The sequence below is a fragment of the Octodon degus genome, unplaced genomic scaffold (genome assembly GCF_000260255.1).
Source record: "Octodon degus isolate 3935 unplaced genomic scaffold, OctDeg1.0 scaffold00022, whole genome shotgun sequence".
NCBI lineage: Eukaryota > Metazoa > Chordata > Mammalia > Rodentia > Octodontidae > Octodon > Octodon degus.
The window spans coordinates 7,053,902-7,073,761 of record NW_004524598.1 but is presented as its reverse complement, the minus strand read 5'-3'; the positions used below and the strand labels follow the sequence as shown (position 1 = coordinate 7,073,761).

Sequence of the window (19,860 nt, the reverse complement as noted above, 5' to 3'; positions counted from 1 at the left end):
TATATCCTTTCTTAATTAAAGGTCTCAAGTCTTGAAGGATACAAAATTAAAAAGCATCTTTGAGGTTTTCAACACCCATGAGATGTTTCTGCACTTCATCTGGGTCTGGGTATTTTCATTCCTGAGCACCCCTCCACTCAGAATATGTCAAAAGAGATGTAGCAGTAACTTGTGTTGAATAAGTGCCTCAAAGAGAATAATAGCAAGCAAGAAAGAAAAAAAGAAAAGAAAAGAAGGAAGAAAGAAGGAAAGAGAGTCAAAAAGAAGAGAAAAACATTTATATATATACACACACAAAGTCTATTTTCTTTTTCCTTTTTTGCAGTGTAAATACAGTTTGCCTGACTCCTTTACTTTCAAAAGGAAATACCTAGCAAGTTCTTAGGCTTTTTATTTGTGTTTCAAAACTGTTTAAATTTTTTTTGACCCTGAGAAAAAATAGTTAATTGTGAAGAAACTGCTGAGTAAAACTGCATCAACTACTTTGCAGTGCTAAAATGTATGGTTTGTTCAGAAAGAAGGAGATCCTTTCAGAGGTCGCTGATGGTGGCTGGGGTGTGAAAAGTGCAAGATGAACTAAAGAAATAAGGTACATGGCTTCAAGCTATGGAGAGGGATGGGGGAGGGGGAGTGGGAGGGGAGAGGGAGAGGGGGAGAGAGAGAGAAAGGGCAGGAGAGAGAGAGAGAGAGAGAGAGAGAGAGAGAGAGAGAGAGAGAGAGAGAGAGATATGATAAGAGTGGTGTAGCATCTGAGCAAAGCCTGCTGGCCTCCTGCCCTTGGCTGACAGCGTTGCCCATGGCCCTCCTCCAGTGTACTCATCTCATGAAACAGCAAGTCAGTTTTTTTTTGTTGTCGAGGGAGACAGAGTGACTAGGAAGAGATCTACGTAGGCCACCTTCCCCAAGAACTAGCCCTGTTCCCCCAGATGTCAGCGTAGCCCTGGGTCAGATTCTTCTATCATCAATTCGCTTTCTCATACCCAGAACGTCTCCTAACGATCTCTACATCCAGTCCTCCCCCTTTTAAGTAACTCCTTTGTTCATCCTGCCATCAGAGATCAGCTCTAGCATTGTATTTCCCAACATAAAGTCCTAGCTAAAGCAGCTCCTTTGTCTGCAAGAGGAGAGAATCTCCTCAGCACAGCGGAGAATCTCTCTCTCCTCTTGACATGTCTCCGTCTGTTTTTCTGACTTCCAGCTCTGTACTGCTAAGTACTTCAGCATTTGCGCCTGCTCGCCAGAGGATTCCCCTTCCTTCTCCTCTGTAGCTCTCATGTAACCTGTTACATCAAACACAGGACTGGCTGCTTCCTCCAGGAAGGCTTTTCTAATCTCTTCACCCCTTCTCCAGAGTGGAAGCAACTGCTCTCTGGCTGCCACGGGACCCTGGATTCACTCCCAGGTTGCTATCTCAGGAATCGCCTCCCCTCTACAGTGTGTACCTCGAAGGCCGGTGAGCCTTTGCCGTGTTGTCAAAGTTCTCCATTTACCTCGCCCAGAGCAGGAACTCTGTGGAACAGAAAATGAGCCTGGAATCATAAAGACAAACTTTTGGTTCATGAGTGTATTGTTATTCCTGAGCCTAGCGTTACTTGCAGTTCTTGGTTTTAGTCAGACAACTCTTGATTCCCTCACTGAAAATTAATAGCTACTATTTCTAATGCCTTCGAGCCAAGTACTTTCTCTGTAGAGTACTATAATTTTTCTGCATTTCACAGCCAATTCCCCATTATTTGAAAATCTGTAGCAATGAATCTTTAAGTTTTCTTCTGTTTGTAGTAAAACTACCATCAAGCACTGCCAGAAAAATTATCTGAACTGAAGAAATAAGCAAAGGAGAATACTCGGTGTTCTTTCTGAAAGGAGCTGAACTTTGACATTTTATGTATTCGGCTATTCTTAAACATACATCGCTAGAGGTTAATTTGTAGGGGTTTTATTTAGTCAAATAGCTAACTCGAAAAACTTTAGTTTATGGTTGTGTTAGACTATAACCAGTCTCATATCCAATTCAATATTCTATTTGTTCACATATTTATATATGTGGATCAGCTTTAATCAACTTACTCATTACCTTATATAATAATGAGTTATGCTAAGCCATCAACAATATTCATTTTATGCTTGTCGGAGAGTTAGAGTTTTGCTCTTTTGAAAATTTTCCTTAACAATACGTAGTGAAGAGCACTATCATCTTGAGAATCAGAAATTTAATTGTTAACCTTCTCTTGCTACTAATAGGCTTTTAAAGATGCCAGCAACTTTAAAGAGTCTTATTTTCTTTATCTGCCAAAGGCAATGAGGAGGTTTCCTGCGAAAGCCTGGGCAAGAATAAAATATTACGTAGAAGAAATTGCAATGTGAAAAAAAAATGTACATTATTATGTGCTAGAGAGTTGCAGCTACAGTGCGTCTTGGAGAATTTTGATGTATTTTTAGCCCAGTGAGGTCGTAGCATAAGGACAATTCCAGGAAACCAAAGAAAATTAGAAGAATAATGGAATATATTCATGTCCTACCTTTATTCAACTTTCTTAATCTTAACTTTTATGGACACAAGGGAGCCAATGCTTGTTGCCATGGCCAGAGATATAGGAGTTATTTCAATGAACTAGTAAGCATGTATGATCATTCCTGGTTATTTGTTTTAAGTATAAAAGTATCTATGGGACTTGGCTTTATTTATTTATCTAAAAGATTTTCTGGGGACCTCATTGCTTATTAGGAATTAATTTAGCCCTGAGGATGAGAACTTTCAACTTTACAGTGAACTGTGGCAACAGCCTGCCATGTGGAGCTATAGTTTTGTGTCTTTTTTTTTTTTTTTGCTTTTAACAATTATGATGGTAAGATTTTTATATTAAGGCAAAGTTCTAAGGTTTTTGTTTTTTGCAGAACCAGGGATTGAATTCAGGCCCTTGTGCTTGCCGGGCAAGTGCTTATTCTACTGAGTTATCTCCCCAGCCCAAAGTTCTAAGTTTTATAAAACATTTGAAAAATAGTGAGCTAGGGAATTTGCGTTCAGGTGCAGGGAGATTAGGAGAAAACTCTTTCATAATCACCGAAAAGGTGAGATTAAAGCCAGTTATAGTTGTGCATGCCTGTGATCCCAGAACTGTGGGAGGCTGAGACAGGCGGATAGCAAATTCAAACTTGGCTTGTGTAGTTTCAAGACTTAGTGAGACCTTGTCTCAAAGATAAAAATTAAAACTTAAGAGGGTCCTGAGGATGTAGCTCTATGTGAAGGCCCAAGGTTCAACCCAGAGTGTTATTTAAAATAAAAAGATGAGATGGGACTGTGTACATACAATTTAATGTATAGGTGTTTTGTCCTGTTTTTTAAAAAACAACGAAAATGTGGATGGTAACTAAAGGATGATTCAGGAGACATATTTTGACATGCTCAAGGAATGAACAGGAAAAAGCAGAATTTTAAAAGATTTTTAGAATATGAATATATTCTAAAGTGCGATCATCTTAGTTTTTAAAAATACACTTCTAAGAATCTCAGTTGCATGAATATTTCTTAATTTATACTGTTTTTTTCTGTCAACTATCTGTCATTGTAAACATTAATTTTGCAATGCTGATTAGTGGCTTAAATCCATCTTTTTCTTATTCTCTCATACTTAGTGCATCATAAGAGCTCCACAAGGACATTTGCCTATTTCACTCTCACTCGCCCACGGATGGGAGAGCCAAAGTCACCAGGGCAAACTAGTTTCCTAGTGGCCTTCTAAAAGTAAAAGTGAGGGGAAAATGTTTTAGTGTATTATCAGGCCATCCTGGAAATAATTTAAGTCTATTACCAATACTGCAGGTACCTGGCCACAATTGTACGAGCTAAATGTCTGACTGTCCCAGTTTCCCTCCACGCTGCATATGTGTAAACATTTGGCTGTGGTGATGCATGCCTGTGAGCCCCTACTGCCCACATTCCGGAGTCAGGAGAATGGCAGCAAATTCCAAGTCAGCTTGGGCTGTGGAGTGTGAGGCCAGCCAGCACTACAAAGTGAGACAGCTCTTTGAAGTATTTAGTGGTCCTGTTACTATGTGCACAAGACTATACCTGTCTGCTTCTCCTATTATTTACTATTTACTTAGTGCATAAGAAGCCCTTAGCAGGGAGGAGAACTTGATAACCTTGGTAAATTGCTGGATTCTTGAGGCCATGTATCATGAGGTTTTGACTTATTGTTTGGGAACAGGTCATCTGAGGAAAATACATCTAGGGGAAAATGCAACCCTTGAAGACTAGAGAATATAGGGATGTTGAAGATAGGGCCCTTACCCCCCAGATTCCTCTAAAAAATATTTTAAGGTACTACTCCTCTCCTCTTATTAAGAAAGTATCTGTTAATTATAAGGTTCTCCTACACCTTGAAAGATGGAAGTCCTTGCTCATGTAAGAAAAGAACAAGTAAACTTGGTTTCCCTGTCTGTGTTGGTGTTGAAGCCATGCATAGTAGGTCATCTACTTGCAATCTAGTTAGTGGATATTTAGGGCTAAGATCTACCCCCACTCGTTCTAAGTATCTGACTGTTGTGTATAGCAAGACTTTAACATGGGTTTTGTCTCTGGAAAAAGTGACAGACATATCAGATTGTGACAACACAGAAGCATGCCCCTCGTCCAGGCTGAGATCTGCCATGACTGAAATTACCTGCTGTCTGCGTTTGACTTTCTGGAAAGTTTCTATTAGGGTCTGAGGCCAGGGATTCCAGACCAGTGAACTAACACCTTAGTCTTGTTTCCTCAGGTTTTCTAGTTGATTTGCAGCAAAGGCGTGACTGGGAACCTCCCACCCACAACTGTGTGACTTTAACTGCTGAGTGATTTTAGTCCTCTAAGCGTGCTTCAGATATAAAGGACGATCCTCCTTCACTAGGCAGAAGAAGAAATAACCGAAGAAGACAAGTCATCTGTACTTGTCTTTACTTGCTTTAATTTTACAGTCAACTCTCAAGTTTCCATACAGTATTTACTCTCCAGATGTGAACAGGAAATACAAGTGATTCAGAAGCCCCTTTAAAGCCCAATTAAAGAGAATATTTTCATCAGTTGGAAGGAAGTCATTCTGTGATTCAGATAATCAGGATGACTGGCAGAATAAACAAAGAGGTCTCAATGACAGGGGTTTTCTTTTCCTTTTTCAAGACTCGTGTGTTAAAAATTGTCAGCTAAGTTTTCTGAGGTTGTAGAACATACTGATTTTTAAATCTTGTAGGACCCACTAGTGGGCACTGCCATGGACAGAGAGAGAAAAGCATATAATTAAGGACTTTGAAAGTTAGAAAGATGGTGAAAAAGGAAGGAGTCAGCTTCCTTACTTTAGAGATTCATAACACAGAAAAACAGTGTCCGAGCAACTCTGAAAAAAAGACAAATGTATTCCACATTTCTGACACCCATCCATTGAAGTGACACGCCAACAAAATTCACCTGGTTATTTCCATTTTTGTCTCCTTCAAAAATAGAACTCCTGACAAAAACTTGGTGATATATGTCCCTGGAGACAAGGTTGAACCCATCAACTTTTATTTCTAGTTGTGAACTAGTAAACCAGTATTTCCAATCAATTAACACTGGAATGATTTGATTCAGGTATGCAAGCTGAGTAAAAATTTGAATAAGGCAAAAGTCTCCACGGAGTTATATTTTTACTATCTGACAAAGTCTGAAGGGAAAGAAATCTCAGAACTTTGCTTGTAAGATAGGAAAAAAATGCTGATAACAAGACTGCAAATAAATGAGAAATTGCTAATGAAATAAAGGAAGGAAAGATATGGAAACACTTTTTAAACAAAGACACTAGAAAATATTCCAAAGGAGATAACTGAAGAAGGTGAATAAGAAAAGATAGTGTCTCCCTCACAAGTGAGTCACTTTTGTTTTCGAATTATATTGCTTAAATGAGCTTGGGAATGGAGTTCCCAATTTGCTTCTGTATTTAAGAAGGTTTTGTAATATTATGAACACATTTTCAGTTGTGTAGAGCCTGAAAAGGTGGTAAAAAGGAGAAAAGGTAATAGCAAGGAGAGCTACTGAAGGAAGAAAAATTTAGCTTGTAAAAATTGTATAAATTGTAAAAATTAGAGAAATTATTCAGGGCATAATTAGAGAAAAATTGCTGCTCATAAATTCTGTGTCACCTCCTCTGAAGCCTGAACAAATCTGTCCATGAAGCAGGTGACAGTGCCTCTGAGAGGGCTGAGGTGATTCAGTAAAAAGGGGACACCAGAACCAAGCTGTCTGGATTTGGGCACCAGACAGATCAGCTGTTCCCGTCTCCACAGCTGCTTGCAGGCTGGGCAACCTCTCTCAGTTGTCTAACCTCTGCTTCTTCACCCACATTGCCTGCACCTGTGAAATGGAGAAATAATAGTTGTTAGCACACATGATTTATTAAAAATGAATTAATCTAATGTTTGGTGTGCCTTTAGTAGGTTGCCTAGCAAGCTCTCAAGAAAGGACAGATGTTGTTACTATTGCATTTACTACCATTCCGATCACAGAACGGAAGGGAGATTTTCCAAATGAAATCCAATTCTTGATGTTTCTTTGGCTGAAAGTTGACCTAAGTTGTAAGTATCTATTCTGTGGCAGATCACTGTGATCATACATTTAAATTTGGCATCTGTAGTATGCTATGGATACAGGAGAGGGAAGGTAAGCATTTGAGGGATTGAAAACTCCTTCTGCTCCCCTAAAAGTTCTTAGAAGTCCTTAGCCTATGACTGCTCACTACTTTTGACTATTTGCTAGATAATTTCCTGTCTTTGACAGGAAGGCTTTCACTTCTCCCTCACAGAGCGTATCTTTTCCTCAGCTTTCCTTAGCTTTCTCCCCTGGGAAAACAGCACTATACAGCTACATTATTGGGAAAAAAAATGAAAAACTTCTGATAAAGATAGAGTCCTGCCTGAATCAGGTTCTGATCCTGTGTAGATTGTCTTTTACCACCTTTTGGAAGATCAATTCCTCATATGTAAACATGAAAATATTAGCTTCCACTTGCCACCATTATTTTAGGATAAGATGCTCTATTGGATGACACAGAATAAGCATTCAACAAATATGACTTCCTCCCTGTTCTTCTCGATCAAGAGACAAAACAAGAACTCCCATAAATGCAGGCCAAGCGAATCTTCAGGGATTGATGTCATTAGTGGGTTGTCCACACAAGTAGCTTAGGAAGTAAAACACTTCATCAGCAACTCATTGCTATTTTCTTCCAAAAATTCGTAATACTTACTGAGCTTATGGGTAAATACTTTTGCTGATAAGAAGACTAGTTCTAAGGATGAAAAATGCTTAAATCTCAGTGGAAAAATAATAGCAAATTGGATTTGAGAATCTCAGTTTTATTATGATTGACTTGGAGAAAGCATCAGATTATCTTATTAAATGCAACCTTTAGAAGGATGGAAAAACTAAATCCTAAAAGCAATTTATGATTTTCAAGATGTTGACCATTTTCTTGGTTCTTTTTAGTTCACTTCATAGTGACACTAAGAAATTTTGCAGGATCAACAGTTACTCGATTTGCAGTTGACAGTTTGAATGTTTTTTAAGGATATCTACTGCTTTGAAGGAATTCTTGACCTACTTCAGAATTAGCTTTTCCAGTAAACTCAACCTTTAGTGATTATCTTAGCCACAAATCTTTCTTCAGATGACTTCTCAAAGATAAATGTATCTGGATCAGGTTAAATATATTTTAGTCTGTTATCTCTGCTATCTATTTTTTTTTCTTTTCAAAATTACATCAATTAAAATGATTTTGAAAATAGCATTTTTGTTTATGCCTTATATTGTATGAAGGAAATATGCCATAATGTTTTGCATTATTTTATCACTGTTCTTTCTTCCAATTAGATATTTCTGAATATCAACTTATGACAACCTATATTATCAACAAATTAAATTATTTTATGTATGTATATGTCTTTAAGGACAAAAACATGTCCATAATTAACAGAATGATATCCCAAAATTTCACATAACTTTAAAATGTTTTGTTCACTGTTGGCTTTGAAAATTTAGTGTATTTCCATGCAACAGAGTCTACCAAAGGGAAATTCGGGCTTAAATTTTGTGAGATTTAAGTTACTAGCACCTGTTCTTATAAGTGAGTACCAATTATCTTCACACAAGACTCCCAGAATCTCTTGGAGGAATCTTTTCTTTGTCCGGAGTTTGTGCAGGAATACAGATGAAGGAAAAAGTAGCCTTAAATGAGGCCTTATCATGTGTCATGCACTATCTTCTGTGTCTGCACATGATTTAACTTAGTTAAAATATCCTGAAAATTTAGACTGTTAGACCCAGTGTTTTATCTTAAGAGCAAGATAAATTTCTGAGGATCATAGAATTAGCCAGTGGTGACCCTGGCATAGCAATATTGTACTGTTTTGTGACTCCATAGTTCGTGTTCTCTCTATATGGCCTGCAAAGTATGAAGAAGCTGCTTTGATGCCATCGCAATCTATAACAAAGCTTTGGTGAGCTGCACTACCCATAAAATTGTTGAACGGGCCAACGGATGCGAGAATTCACTGATGTGATGTTTTTCTCTTAAAAAGTATTTTTTGAGTAATTACTATATTTCACAAACTGCTTCCCAGTCTTGGAGGGAGTACAGGACACAGACAACTCTGATCGCAGCACTTATGTTTTACTATATGTGTGAAAATTTTGGCAAATATTTAATTTCCTTTGTCATAATGGATGCTTTCCCTCTGGGGGCACAACTATTAGGTGACAAATAGCAGCCTGAACGAACACAAGCCATGACATGCCTTGCAGTTCATTGTGGCAGAGAGAAAGAGTAGCATGATCTAGTGTAGCTGCTTCCAGGAGATTTCTTTCAAAGAATACTGATCATCTCATTGAGGCCTTTTTTCTCTCTTCTTTCTTGATAATTGCCATATGGATATATTGGCTAGGACTCCATTCCGGAAAAAGAGGAAAATAGCCACACTCAGGTTGGCAGAATAGAAGTTTAAAGTTGCCTGGATAACAGAGGAGTTTTCAAACCAGCTCTGGATTGTTTACATGTGGGTTGTTTGGCAAAAGAGACATCAAATTCAGACTTACTGTGGACAGCTATTACTAGATGCTGAGCCCAATCCATATTAAAGCATTGTGTTTGAATTTGAAGTTGAGTTTACTGTTTTTTCTCTTATCAGAGTGATTTTGCATCATCCCCTCTCACCCAGCACAACTCCTCCCCATCACCACTCTCATGTGTAGAATTTCTTCATGAAAGCATTATTTTATCTTCTGGACCCAGATGTTCTAATATTTCTCTCTAGATTTTCTCTCAGTGACTGACTGTACTTCTCCTTTGTTTCCCTTTGCTTAGACAAAGTTTGATTCATTAGGGAATTTTTTTTTTTTTGGAAGGGTCTACAGGTTGTTCAGGGTCTTACTACTAAATCGTACTCATAGTGATCCGCCTGTTTACAGCCTCCCAAAAACTGGGATTACAGGTGAGTGCTACCACATCCAGTCTTCATTACGGAAAAATGTTTGACTAGACAATATGCACATATTTATTATGTTATAAACATGATATATGGATAACATGTTATACATGTTGAAGACAATAGATTAACATATAAATATGCTGTACAAAGATCTAATCCTAGTCCTACTATTTATAGAAGAAATATTTGAGCCCAAAAAAACTATATAATTTGCTTCAAGTCCTAGTAAAATTGGTGACTTCTTCACTTCCCATCAATTGGAAATTACCCTTACTTCCTAATGTCATTTTACCTGTTATAAAGTTACAATGGCATAATATGAGTTATACTTTCTCTTTTATTAGTTGCATTAGTATAGCTGAGGGAAAAAAATAAAAATATATATGCAAAGATAAAAATTCTGAATAATCCTTTTTCTTTCTTTAAAATTTTATGGGCCAGCACAAAAAGAGAAGGAGGAAGCATATCTAGTTCATTCTTCTCAGTGAAGAGCCGATTCCTTGACAATCCTTCCTAATATGTTATTCAATCAGGGTTTGAAAGTCCCAAATGCTGAGACTTTTATCAATTCTCTTGGAAGATTGTATATCACATTGTAGATTGGATCATACATAATAGCTCCAGAAACCTAAAGTAAGCTCATATATTGATGTGATTTGGATTTGCAGCCCAAACATACTTCTTTTTTCATGAATGGAGAATACACTGACTATTGGTTCTTTTTTCTTGAATATTCTTATATACTTTAAATGCAAATACACAAGGTAAAGCTTAAAAAAACTTTACATCTTCCATGATCTTGTCCTTGTTCTTTAGAATTGTGCCGTTGGTTCAATGATCTATGTAATATGAATGAAAAACATCTACCATTTTTCTGCCTCAGTACAATCTCTGAAACATGCTCATCTTCCCCCATGGCTGTTGCTTTCCATTTCCCTGTAGTCCGCTCCATTTGCCACTACTTTTCCTCTTGCTTCCAGACATCCTGGGCTTTGGCCAAACACTGTGCTACTGTACACTGCCACATGTAGAGCATGCACACAGCAGCACAATGTGATGTCATCCTTCAGACAGGTGAGCTACTTGTTTGCACCTACAGATGTCTGTAATGCAAGGGTCCTTGCCTTCTGTGAAAGTTTGTAACTTAGACATGTGTAAGTTGGTAACTTACTGTAAAAGTCTGGCATAAAGGAAATAATTCAATCAATTATCCTAGCCATTTCTCTAATGTACTAATTTTTAAAATTTATGTTTTGAAAAGTTGTGTTCAATGTTTGGTAGGCCTAAAATACTGTATATTCTTACCATAGTATCAAAGTAATTTTATATTTTCTTTGACAAGGTCAAAAATTAAGTTATTAATCAACTGCTAGAAGTATTCAACAGTTCTCATTCACCTCAATTAAAATTCAAACTTCTTTCTGTGAATTATAGATCTAATTTGACCTAATCTCATGTACATTTCCAACTTCACCTCCTTCTCCATACTTTCCATAATTTATCCATACTTTCTTTTTTATTAGTTTCATTAGGACAGCTGAGAGGGAAAAATAAAAATATATATGCAGAGATAAAAGGAATTCTCAGTAGTCCTCTTTCTTTGAGCTCAAAGCCTTTGGATACCTTAAGCTTAAATATATGACTATTTTCTTCAGCTTCTATTTTCTTCAGCTTCCCAACTTCCTCTTAGTCCAAGTCCATTTCATTTTCTTTTTTTCACCATCATTTCACACTAATCTCTATTTGTCATTATGAATATTTTCTGGTTCCTCAAGTAGAATAGAAACTGGGGCTAGTCAAATAGCTCAGCACCTGCAAGCAGGTTCAGGGGCCAGGGGTTTGATCCCCAGGCCTGCCATACTGGCCCTGCCCACCGGGGCACACTGAGACAGCAACTGAGACTGGGCATGGTGGCGCTCACCTGTAATCCCAGCTCTTGGGAGGCTGTAAACAGGTGGATCACTACGAGTCCAATCTAGTAGTGAGACCCTGAACACCCCATAGACCCTTCATATATATATATATATATATATATATATATATATGATTGGAAACTACCTAGCATGGGAGAAAGAGCACATACTGATCTTCATACCTGTTTTTCTTTTTTAAACAAAAATTAACACCATCACATTCCCTCCATATTTACATTCTTTGTCACATTGCTTGTGCTCTAAAATTTAGGAAAAGAATACATATATGAGTCAATGCCTCAGCAGGAAGAAAACAAAATTAATATTTTGTAAAAATCCATATCACATATGATGAAATTCTATTCATGACAATTGGTTGTTATATGGATTCATGGATAGATCATGACTGAAGAGAAACAGGGAGGTTAGCTATATCAATACTTTACTTTCCAGGTGAGGAAGCTGAGATCTAAAGACAATAAATTATTTGTCAAAGTTCTTAGAGCCATTGGCAGATTGTAGACTAAATCTCTGACCTTTCTGATGAGTACTTTTGACACTTCTATTTTTTTCAAACTCTTTCAATATTTGTTTCTGCATTATACTGGCATTAAGAAGAATAATTATTATTAAATTAAAAACATTTGTTTTATACTGTGTCTCCCCCATTGTTTCTAATTCTTACATTTATAAGAAAATATAGCAATACATGTATTTTTTCTTTATTTTTATTTAGTACTATTTGTTGAAAAAATATACAATTTTTTCCAACATCAACAATAGGGACTTTTCATAATTTTGAAATTCACTTTGGCATTTAAAAGGCTCAGGTGTAGGAAGTATTATTCCTTGATCTTTCTCCATGCCTTCTGCACCCAACTCCCTTAGCCCTACTGTAGCTTCATTTACCAAACTAGGGAAAGCAGTGAAAAAAGGCCAAGACTAAAGATGAAGTGGAGAACATGTAAAGGGTTATAGTTGTAAGAACACAGTACCTATCCCACTTATTGATGAGTAAGTCTGGTAAAAGTGTATAAAATAATAGATTGTCTAGAGACATTTAATGGCTTCTATGTAACTTTTAATAAGGTATATTCTAGTTTTATTTGACCACTGGTTAGGGAAACCACTCTCACTGAACCATTAGGACATAGACTAATAAAATAAAACACAAAGCTTCATGGTGGTTGTAGCACTATTGCAAGGCTTGATGAGAATGAAGAGAGCCTACATTAAGCAATAACAATTGAGAAGCAAGACATTTCCTGGGGATTAATGACAGGCTGGGTGCAGTTGATGGACCATGGCTATTCTGTGGACCATTAACCTCAGTTGATCATTAATTCCCAAGAAACACCTGATGGTGAGATCATTACTCTAATTATCACCTTAAAGGGAGAGAGACTCCAGAGTGATGAACTTAGAAATGAATAGTGATAATTTCATATAAGGTGAGCGCTTGAAAGACCAAAGGATTATTAGGTATACTGAGTCATTTCTCAGTTCATAAGTGGGGAGGAAGCAGAAACTGCCACTCTTTTCAGAAAGGATTGAATAGAGGGTGTTACAAGAAGACATGTTAGAAACATACCTGGTAGTGCATGTGACTTTTTGGCTCATAATTGCTTCTTGTATAGTGTAGTATTGGGAGTGTATTTAATGCTGCAGGGTTTCCAACATTAGAATATATGACAGTGTTAGAATACTGCCTCATTTGCACTGGTATTATTTGACTCCAAATAGATAAATGGGTGATTAATAGGAACAGAAGGAAGGAGAAGGTCTTGGCTTCACAAGGAGTTGTCTGATCCTGAGAACTTAACATTCCCATCTCTGGCTCTTCATTTGTGAATTAAGATGGGGTGGATAGTGTAGGTACCTCTAAAGACTGATCCAACTTCTAAAAGTTCTCAAATAAATAGTAAAAGATAAATATTAAAAGTTCTCAGATAAATATCCAAAGTCTTTCTAGGATTAAGTTTAGTGAGCTCCAAAGTAGCGAGGTAAATCGCTTGGAAAGAAAGCCAAGAGTGTCTCCTAGAAGAATAGGCAGATTTCTGTGGGTAAGAATAAAACTTTCCAATTCAAATTATTGATGGTAATTATGTACATTTTGAGACTGACTCATACTAGGTTCCAGGTTTCTAGCAAAACAAAAATTATTTAAATGGCAACTCCCTACTGTTTTAATTGAAAATTGACTTTTATAAAGATTCCTATAAGCAGCTGATTCCCTGATTTCCTGTTGTGAGATCCAGTGGTGCCAGAGGGTGGCTTTGTTGCTGGCGATATTTCAAAGCCAAAGACTGCTGTAACATAAATGGAATCTGAACTGGAGATTAAAACTCAGACACAGGAGGTGCAGTGAGGCTAGAGTTTGACGTGTTGATTCAGATTCTTGATCTTAAAATTCCTTTACTCTTTTCTACTTCTTCATCCACTAGAACTTTCTGACATGCTCATTATTTTAATTATCAATCATTTTACCATTTGTCAAACACAGTGCCATGAATGGTACTATGTGTTAAGAAACAAAATGTAAATAAGACAGAGCTCCTGATACCTAAGGAATTACATTTCATAAACATTGATGTAATTAAAAGAAAGGAAGAAAGACACCAGGAAACTTTTGTAAAATGTGTATATGTACAAAAAAAGGAAGTGGTTCATCTTTCCCAGAAATTCCAGGAAGATCAGGCAAGACATAACAGAAAATCTTTGATTTGGGTCTTAAAATATAGGTCAGATTATTACTATCACTTAGGTGAGAGTTAGGTATCTCCACAAAAGCACAAGAATTCAGTACATGCAGAAACTCCAAGAAGTCAATAGGACTAAAGCAAGAAGATTCCTGGAGAGGAGATGGAAGAGTTCAGAATGCTTGAGTCATGAAAGGTGTTTTGCATATGATTATGAATTTTGACTTTAAGATAGAGTAGGGTGAATATAATATTTCATGTTGACATGTAGTGGAGGAGGCATCATTAATAAATATTCCAGGAAGACTATAGCATATAGTTAACTTTCTAGTGGAGATTTGACTTGCCTTTTAGGAAGATCACTGTGATAGTTCAGTGGTGTTTCAATTAAACTTGACTGTGTCAACTTGATTGTGAGGACTTGATGGAGCATACTCCTGGTTACACATGATCTGGGTGAGTCATGTGTACATAATCTTGGAAAGCATAGATATCTAGTCCCTGGCCTCTTCCTCTGTGGTACTTTCTCCCTGCTTTGCTATGTAGATATCCTGAATTGAGCATACATGCTGTGCTGTTCCCTCTTACCATGAAAACTTTTTGCTTTGGAGACAGATAATCATAGACTGAATCCCATAAAACCATGAAATAAATTAAATCTCTTATCATTTAAATTGTGGATGACAGATATTGTGTCCAGCAACAGGAAAACTGAATAATACTGATGACATAATCTGGCAGGCTAATATCTTATAGGAAGCACTAAAAGAAGAGGTTAGACTGACCTGGTTATCAGTGAGAATAGAGCTGAATAAAAAATAGAAAAATATCAACATATTGGAAGCACAAAATGGAATTATTGTGCACATATTTATTCAGTACGGCAGTGTCTAGAGCCAATCCTGGTTTGTGTAATAGGATGATACCATTGGACTGCATGGAGCAGAAAGGAAGTTGAGATGTGGAGAAAAAAAGGAGAAAAAGTAGTAAATTTCTTCTTAGTTATATCTAAGATTCAAGGGATAGAAAACTGATCTTGTGGAAGGAGCTACTTAAGAGAAGCCTAACATTATATATAGGACATTTTAAAAAAGAAGGTGGTAGATGAGATTGATGGGGGGGGGTATACAAAATGAGGAAGAGGGTTAAGAATAGAGTATCTTGGAAGTCTTTCTAATACTTAGAAGAATTCACAAAAGAAACTGTAGAAGTGATCCCAAAGTGGATATGATAGGAAAGCAGAAATGGAAAGGTTCAGGAAGCAAGTATTTATATAGCAAGGCAGTAGAATTTTAGCTATACAAAATATAAATATGTGGTACAGTTCCATAAGAAGAAGACAAATATAGTATGGCAATGGGTAAAGAAAATTGCTCAATCTACCCTACTGGTTTATAACAACAGTGTTACATTTTGAACCTACTGGCTTAGACTTCAAATCTCACTATATCTAGTTACTTCCCAGTTCGTCTTTGCTTCAGAGGCTGTTCTATGCACTGGGGCTCAAACTTGAGCACCCAGTGAAGCCAATGAGTGATAGAATAAGCTGGTGCTACTCCAGCCCTTTGAATTTTCCATGCACTGCTTGCATGCCTTTGCTGTAATGAATACTGAAGTTTCCTTTCCCCTGGAACTACACTTATTGGATTAGACTTTCCCTGAAGGTCTCAGTGCCTACATGAACAAAACTTGAGTTTCCTTTTACTTTAAACACTGTACACATCTTCTACTAAGATCAGTTGTGCTCCTTTTTTGCATTTTATGAATTTATTCAATAAATATTTTTGAGCACTTACTGTATGTTCTAAATGCAGGACAATGACTCAGTCCTTGACTTCAAGGAAACTGATCTGATGTGCCCATTTGTGAAAAACTTCTTGCCTCATTTTCTGTTGCTGTAATTTCAGAATGTCTAGTTCAAATTTGCTCCAGAGGATGATACATAATTTAGAATTAGCAAATTATTTAGAAACTGCTAGGCAATAAAATATCATTATTTGAAACAGTTGTATTATCAATTTAAATGTAAAGAACAATATTATATTTGGAATTGTCTTGGTTACTTTACACTCACCAGGACAAAATACCCGACACTCAATATTAAGGAAGGAAAGGTATTTAGCTCACAGTTAGTGAAGGTTTCAGTCCATACTTGGCTGGCTCCAAGGTGGACCAGCACATTGTGGAGGGCAGCAGTTCATGGCAGCAGGAAAAAGCAAAGAAAAGGTGGGACCAGCAGCTGCAGCTTCTAGCAAGCCTCTCTCTCTTCCTTCTACACTGACTGTGATGACTGGAGCTCCTTTCAGGAAGTGAAATGAACCATCTTTCCTCAGTCTCCTTTATGTATCCTTTGAGTACTGAGTCACTCTAGACAGGAGCCTCCATGCCTTAGGAAGGAAGTGTAGAACTACACAATGTCCATGCCCTCCTCTAGTACAGGATTAAGATGTTTACAAAGTAACGACCCTGTCTTCTTGCTGAGCCACTTAATTAAACTTCTAACCTTCTCAAGTTGACACAATGTATTTACCTCTACAGGAATATACTAACAGATATTGCCTCCTATCAGAACATTCTTAAATTTAAAACTTACTTGAATGTCTTGGAACTAGTAAGTGATATAGTTACTGTTAGTATACTTTTAAACTCACTAGTACAGCAGAGTTCCACTACACAATTTATTATGCAATATAAGAGACTTGTTGTTCTAGGTTATTGCAAGTATAATATAGCCCGCTGTCTTTAACATTGATCACAATATTTGAAAGAAGTTGGGGAGTGACCGAAGTACTGAGTGGAAGTGAGACTGCTATACCTATTACCTTTAGTAAAAGCTCTCAAATTTGTGTCTGTTTCCTCAACAGTAAGTGTCAGGACTGAGTTTTATACTCCTCAGAAAGGCTCTAAGACACTGTGTCAATTGCAACCTAATGTCCACGACAGAGAACACCGATCAATAAATTTTTATTTTCCTACTATGTACTGTTAGTTTTCACTGAAGATAATTGATGCTGTATCTTTCACAATACAGGTTCAGAAAAATACTCATTTTTTTGCAGTGAGTGCATGGATGTGCCAGAACTGAATAACCATTTCAAGTACATTTTAAGTGCTCGCTTTGGTAGCACATATACTAACACTGGAACGATACAGAGAAGAGTAGCATGATCCCTGTGCAAGGATGACACGCAAATTTGTGAAGCATTCCATATGTTTTTGCACAAGATGGTTAAGGCAATGATCCTGAGAATCTTCAACAGGTTTTTGAAAGTAGCAGTTAATTGGTAGGATTCTCACCCTGACTAACTATATATACTGATACCTGTGAACTAAGCAACTGCACTGAAGACAGCAATGTGTAATACTAGGGCATGCTTGGAAAGCCCGTCATTCTGGTCTTCTAAATATGTACTAATTCTAATGTCATTTCAATTACTGCCATACTGTGTCTTAAGTAAGTGTTTGTTTTAAAAACAATGGTAATAAGTGAAAAGAGACAAGAAAAAAATGTCATAAGACCATCCTGCTACAATGCTGTATATGATTAGACTTCCAAATTTCTGTGTAAAAATATGTAATTTTCCCCATTTTTCATATGTAGTTGTTTATTCCTATTTTTTAAAATTTTTAATTTTTTTCACATTCTCTAGGGATTTAAAGTTTAACATATCAATACTTGATGGAAAATACTTGTTCCATGTTATGTCTAAGATGTTTGATATTCAGACAGATAGTGAGGGTCAGCTCAATTGCCTATGTTATAGGGTAATAATATCATTAAGTTTCTCTTCTAGAGGGTTAACAACTTAAGTTTGCAGACTAAAAATTAGAGAAAAAGAAGAACTATAAGGACAGTCAACATTTTGGCCCTAGCATTTCAAGGTTAGTGAGGACTCAGGACATAGGAGAACCTGTATTGTAACATACTGTCACTCAGTTGTGTTTCAAATTTTCTGACCAAGGAGATTATGGGGCCCCAGAGGAAAATGATTGACAATGTATAATGCACCTAAGGAGAGTCATCTAGAGAGAAAACATTCTGTCAGGCTTTCACAGAGAGCAAATTGGTCAAGCAATGGCCATGACTCATCCACATGGCTGACACTGACAAAGAATCTACAAACTGCAGTACAGGGTACAGGTAAATCCTGAGGGGATTTGACTGACCTTGTCAGACATAAAAGTTACATTTCTTGTGTATTGGTCTTGCTTTATCTTGGTCTTAACCATCCAGCAGAAAAGTATTAAAATGAGGTATAAAAAGTAAAGCCATATTAATGTGCTGAGCTATAAAAGGCTCAAGTCAACAACTTCAGACATTATTCTTATGAATAACCACTACTATTACGGACTGCTGGACTATATTGGTTTATTTTGCTGAATTCATGCACTTGCTGAATTCATGTACTTATAATTTTTTTTTTCCTTTTGCGGAACCAGAGATTGAACTCAGGCCCTTGTGCTTGCCAGGGAAGGTAAAGATAGACTTTTTTTTTTTCGGTACTGGGGATTGAACTCAGCACCCTGAGTTTGCTAGGCAAGCTCTTATTCTACTGAGATATCTCCCCAGCCTGCACCTACAGTATTTAAATGGCAATGGAATACCTATCTCTAACAAAACTAAATGAAAAAAGGGGATAAATGAAAAACCATTTTGTATCTGTATATACAAAATAGGATAGACATACAGCTACTTTTTCTTAATTCAGTGAGAAGAAAAATTTGTACTAATAGTGTTTAGACAAGTTATCATGTCTGCATCTTGTACTCTGAATAACTACTATGAAGACAACAATATTCAATGTATTAATTATTGTAACTGTCCTACTAACATGTTTTGAAGTTGTCTCATTGCTATTTGTTTCTCAATAAAATTAATAAAATCAAGTATATTTTAAGGGTCAATTATAAGATGAACTAAAATGTATACAAACATGTAACAACTCCAAGTGCAATCATGTCTTGCACCTATGTACCATCTTTTTATTTTATTTTATTTTATTTTTTTTAATTTATTTATTTATTTATTTGAGAGAGAGAGAGAGAGAGAGAGAGAGAGAGAGAGAGAGAGAGAGAGTGGTGTGTGGTGTGTGGCCAGCTCAGTCCACCAGGGGGCGGCGCTGGCTGGCATGTGGTGCTGGGGGATTGAACCGCGGTCCCTGATGCTTTGCTAAGCTTGTTCTAAGTAGGTGCTTTAGACCACTGAGCCATCTCTCCAGCCCCATGTACCATCTTTTTAAAAAAGAAAAAAAAAGTACAAAAGCACCACAAGTGCATCTCTCTCCTGATCTTTGCCATTGTGTATCCAGTTAACTTTCAACTGTTGGTCAAATCAGCGATTTTCTTTCTCTGCTTCTGTTGTAAAATAAAGATTTCTTTCTCTGCTTCTGTTCATTTGTGAGCTTTATAGTAACTTGTGTTTTTAAAACCTGGTTGAGGTATTTGTATAATCTGTCCAAATTTTTACCTATCTCTGGGCAGTCCTGCAAACAAGAATTCTAAAGTTCTATCCCTCTTCTAAACCTCTTGGTATAAATAAGTTAATTATATTTACCTTTGTTTGTACTTCCTGGACTCTAGGAGGCTAAGGCAGAAAGATTTCAAGTTCAGGCCAAACTGGACTGTTTTGTGAGGCTATCTCTCTAAATGAAAAAAAAAAAATCTAGGAGTAAAGTTCAGTGTGATTGCCCTAGGTTTAACCCCCAATACCACCAAACAAAATAAACTCAAATAGAAATATCTTTTTGATTTCTTCA

General features: G+C 36.9%; 1 non-coding gene across 1 annotated transcript; it reads left to right on the top strand.

Annotated features, from left to right (window-relative positions):
* The first annotated feature begins 17,213 nt into the window (after positions 1 to 17,213).
* On the top strand, positions 17,214 to 17,320 carry LOC111815863. Its single transcript, XR_002820483.1, has one exon. It is a non-coding gene; the product is annotated as a U6 spliceosomal RNA (small nuclear RNA).
* Positions 17,321 to 19,860: the final 2,540 nt, after the last annotated feature.